This window comes from Mirounga leonina, unplaced genomic scaffold (assembly GCF_011800145.1).
Source record: "Mirounga leonina isolate KUSES-001 unplaced genomic scaffold, KU_Mleo_1.0 Mir_101609, whole genome shotgun sequence".
Taxonomy (NCBI): domain Eukaryota; kingdom Metazoa; phylum Chordata; class Mammalia; order Carnivora; family Phocidae; genus Mirounga; species Mirounga leonina.
The window spans coordinates 7412070-7417357 of record NW_023270164.1 but is presented as its reverse complement, the minus strand read 5'-3'; positions in this window follow the sequence as shown (position 1 = coordinate 7417357).

Here is a 5288-nt window from a genome sequence, read left to right as displayed (position 1 = left end):
TGATGCCAAAATGGCAAAACCAACAATCCAGAAGAAAGAACCTTTGTTGATACTGGGTTGAGTTCCCCTTCTAAGACGAAAAGTCTCTCATACTTACTTTGACCTGAATTCTTTTCAAAGTGCTTGTCCATAAATGGGACACCTGGGTGGCTCAGTCGGTTAAACGTCTGCCTTCGGCTCAGGTCATGATCCCGGGGTCCTGGGATCGAGCCCCACATCACGCTCCCTGCTTGGCGGGGAGCCTGCTCTTCCCTCTGCCTGCCACTCCCCCTGCTTATGCTCTCTCTCTCTGTTTCTCTCTCTGTCTGAAAAAGAAATAAAATCTTTAAAAAAATAAATTAAATAAAATAATTTTTTTTAAAAAAGTGCTTGTCCATAAAGATCTTGTGAGTCTCTGAAAATTTCTGTAGGATAAAACCAAAGACATTATTACCGTCTTACAGAGGAAAACTGAGGCCTGGAAAGGTTCTAGTGCCTTCAGTGAGATAGCACTATAGCAACTATATGAAGTGCCTCCTGGAAAAAAAGATGAAACTTAGAACTAAAACTCAGGCACAAAAGTACTTGATAAATCAACAACAGGCTGGCAACTTTCAGAATATAAACTCAAGACAGTGACTCTTCGATGATGAGGAGGGCTTAAATAAGGACAGCAGAGATAGGAAGCACACAAAAACTGCCAAAAACGATCTTCAGTGAATGCTAGATCCAGGGTTGCCCAAATATATTCAGGCTGTTTAATATTAGTCCTTGACAATTTCCTTTAGCTTTCGTGATTGCTGGAAATAAATATATGCTATCCCTAAAGCTTAACCCTCCAAGGAAATACCTAGTGCTGATAAACAAGTTCTATAATTTCATGTGCTCCCTGAAAAGTAGTGACTCTCAGAAACTTTAGAACATTCCAAGAGCAAGTTAAGGAAATGGCAATTTATTTAGTATGCTAACAAAACATGGAGATGCCTGAAGCAAGCAAGTATAACATGGTGGGAAATTTTCACTAGATAACTCCCATTTGCACTTGTCATCTGATCTGCATAGAACTGAGGACAATACCAGATTTGCCATTGATTCCATTGGGTGAGCTGTTTTTCCACTTTGGAGAGCCTGCTTGGAATACTTATAAATTAGTTTTCTTCCCAATATCTATTGCAGTTAATGTTAACAATCTTTATTTATTAGGTCGGTTTGAAAGAATCTCAAAGCCATTGTTCAATGATGCATCGCTTTATGTATGGCTATAGATACACAAGAATGTCTGTTCATCTATTTGATACATTTGTTGAATGCTTACCCATGTGCAGACACTGCTTCTGACATTTGATCTGAAAGACAAGAGCTATTTTTTCTAAAGATTTTATTTATTTGACAGAGAGACAGCGAGAGAAGGAACATAAGCAGGAGTGGGAAAGGGAGAAGCAGGCCTCCCGCCAAGCAGGGAGCCTGATGTGGGGCTTGATCCCAGGACCCCAGGACCACGACCCGAGCCGAAGGCAGACGCCCAACCGACTGAGCCACCCAGGCGCCCCAAGACAAGAATTATTTTAACTGCTACATTATATCAATGGAATGTGTTAGCATGAGTGTTAAAGAAAATGTGAACTAAATGATATTGGGTGAAGAATCAATCCAACTTGGAATATGACCAAAATCAACCATGTACCAAAAATAATAACTTTAATTTTAAAAATGTATAACCTCTGCTTTTTTAAACACCAGGCATTCTTAATTTATACTAGGAAAAGCTAATGATTGCTTTTCCAATAATAAAGCATCCCTTAGCTAACTTGTATATCCCTAATTCTTTGTTTCTTTGTTTACCTACTTCCCCCTTCTTTGCCAACCCGCTACACTACATTAATCCCACAACTCACTTTTCCTCTTCTGCCCCGAGTCTACCAGTAAAATTAATCAAAACAAGGAAATAGGTGGGGCTCTTGGGTGGCTCAGTCAGTTAAGCATCCGACTCTTGGTTTCAGCTCAGGTCATGATCTCATGGATTGTGCGATCGAGCCCCTAATCAGGTGGGGAGTCAGCTTGACGATTCTCTCCCTCTGTCCCTCTGCCCTTTGGCGTGTGCGCGTGTGCACACTCTTTCTCTCTCTCTCTCAAGTAAGCAAGTAAGTCTTAAAAAAATACAAAACAAGGGCGCCTGGGTGGCTCAGTTGGTTAAGCGACTGCCTTCAGCTCAGGTCATGATCCTGGAGTCCCGGGATCGAGTCCCACATCGGGCTCCTTGCTCAGTGGGGGGTCTGCTTCTCCCTCTGCCCTCTTCCCTCTCGTGCTCTCTGTCTCTCATTCTCTCTCTCTCAAATAAATAAATAAAATCTTTTAAAAAAAATACAAAACAAAACAAGGCAATAGGAACCATTTCAACCAATGGTCTTTGGCCCCCAGGCAGTTCTTCAATGCAAGTATGCATTACTTATACCTGTTGCTTTTTAGCCGCCATTGACAAAAGTCACCAGTATTCTCCATCATGCCATCTAAGTCACATTATTGGTAGTACACAACCTTGCCTCTTGCTCCACAACTCTCCACCCTCCAATATGGAATTTCGTCTAACACCCCTCCCCTCACTCTGGCTTCATTACTTCTGATCTCAGGGAAAGAGGTATCTCTTCTCATGGTCAAAGCTTATCTTGTGACCTCTTCCACTCTGCCAAGCCCATTTATTCTTTAACCCACTATTTTCCATCTCTGCTGTTGGTTTTCCCGAAACACCTCTGGACCTTTCTTGGTAGAGTCTTCATGTATTACTACCTATATTATATATGATCCAATAAATGGCATTTAAAACTCTTGAGCCTTCCTTAACTTCGCATTTCTCTTTTTTTCATTTCCAGAAGGCACCATCTCCTGACCTACCACTCTGCCACCCACTCTCAGTCACTGTCACTGACTTTCCCTCAGGGTTTTTCTGCTCATAAAAATTAACACATGCAGATTGCAGAAAGCTTTGAAAAGACGTCCAAAGAGAGTAAAATAAAATTTTCTAAATATAAATAATCTGAGCATTGTGGAGTAGTTCTTGCGAGGCCATATGTTTTCATAATCAAATTCCAATTGTGCTATGTTCATTATCTTGATTGTGGCGATGATTTTACAGGCATATACATATGTCAAAATATATCAGATTGTACACTTTAATACATGCAGTTTGTTGTGTGTCAATTATACCTCCACTAAGCTGTTTTTAAAATGTAAACAATATAAAGGAAAATACATATTATTTAGAAATATAATTAAGGAAATTGAAATTGAGTATTCGAATCCACTATAATTTAAAAAAAACTTTTGCACCAAATGCATTGACAAAAGCAAATGAAGAAGGTAGGAATGATCGCCATAACTGAAATGTAGAAATGAATTCCTTGTTTCCTTTTTGGGCTGAAACTTTCCTACTTTGGGAAGGTAGTCTCTTTCTGTGTGTCTGGAAAAAAAAGTACAACCTAACAGGCATGAACACTAAAGCTATCAGAGCCATGTTTGTGAGATTAAAAAAAAAATTCAGTCATGCTATAAACAGCTTTGTATTCAGCTTTTGTCACTTAAGCACTTTGCCAATTAAAATTCCCCAACACATGGAATATTTGGACTATCTCACAGATGCTAAAATCATCCAATGAAGAGAATTCATTTATTTACCTGAGGACACAATAATAGGATAATGGCTTACTTCTAATTTTTGATGAAAAATATATGATTAATATTCTTGTGCATAAATTGTTTTGTGCATCCAGAGGGTCCCTTGAGATAGGTTCCTAGGAGTGAAACAGCTGAGTAGAAGAGAACCAGCAGTCTTAAGGCTCTTTTTACATTATTTGCAATTGTTTTCCTGAAAGGTTAGGTCAATTCATTCTCTCATCAGCTGTGGCTAGAAATGATCAGCTCACTGTACTTGTCAACATCTTTGTACATTTTTAAAATCTCTTGCTATTTTATAGGTGAAAAGATATCCTGTTGTTTGGGTTTGCATTCTCTATTGCTAGGGAAGTCAGATAGGTTTCTGATAGAATTTGGGGCCATGAGTACATTTTTCTTCTCTGTTTGTGTGTTGGTCCATTTGTCGATAGAGACATTAATGCTTTGGTTGCTGATTGGTAGTATATTTATGTATTAAATATACTAACCTTCTGCCTATTATACCAGAATGTACTCAACATGTCTCACTTCCTCTTTTAATGGAGTTTTCAGCATACCTATAAAATATTTGCATGTTGAGGTACCTGAATGGCTCAGTTGGCTAGGCTTTGGACTGTTGGTTTCAGACTCTTGGTTTCAGCTCAGGTCTTGATCTTATGGGTCATGAGATCAAGCCGAGGGAGTCTACTTGAGATTCTCTCCCAATGCCCCTCCCACTTGCACTCATGTGTACGTTCTCTCTATCAAATAAATAAATACATCTTTAAAAAAATATTTGCATTGTTTATTTGTTTATTTAACCCAAAGCAATTAATCATTTTTCCTTTGTGTTTCTTCCAATACTTTTAGGCTTAGAAATATTTTCCTCAATTCAAGATCAGTTCTAATACTACCTATTTTATCTTCTAGAGTTTTTTTTTTTTTTAAATTATAGTTGACATACAATGTTATATTGGTTTCAGGTGCACAGCATAGTGATTCTATGATTCTACACATTACTCAATGCTCACCATGATAAATGCCCTTCTAGAGACTTTCTGGTTATATTTTTAACTTTAAATCCATCTGAAACTTATTTCCATGATATAAGATGAGAATGTAACATGGTATTTTTTTCCCCAGATAATTTTCTCAACACTTTTGTTGAGTAGGTCATCCTTCGCCATTAGTCTGTGATATTTATTTTAGCATACACTAAGTCCTTCCATATGTTAGGATCTGCCTGAGGGCTATCTGTTCTCTCGGGTTGATCATTCCTTATTTCTGGTCATAATGATGCTGTGGTTTTATAATATGTTTGATATCTAGTAAAACAAGTCATTTTCACATTTCATAACGTGATTCATCAGGGCCTTCCTCACAAAGAACTTCCTATAATATTCCAAGGAAACCATTCCACAGAGACTTAAAAAATTACCTTCTCCCCAATTCATAAGAGGGGGCAGGGAGAGGAGAAAGAAAGGCATTGCTGGAGTCCTAGGCCACTGGAGAAGTGAGAAGGTCTGTAGAATTCCCTTCCCTTCCATTCCCTCCCCTCTCCCACATAACCCAAATCTTGCCCGCCACCAAAGCTGAACAAAACACAACGATAGTCAAGCCAGGGCAGAGGCTCCAAGGGAATGGCCAGTAGAGACTTGGAGGGA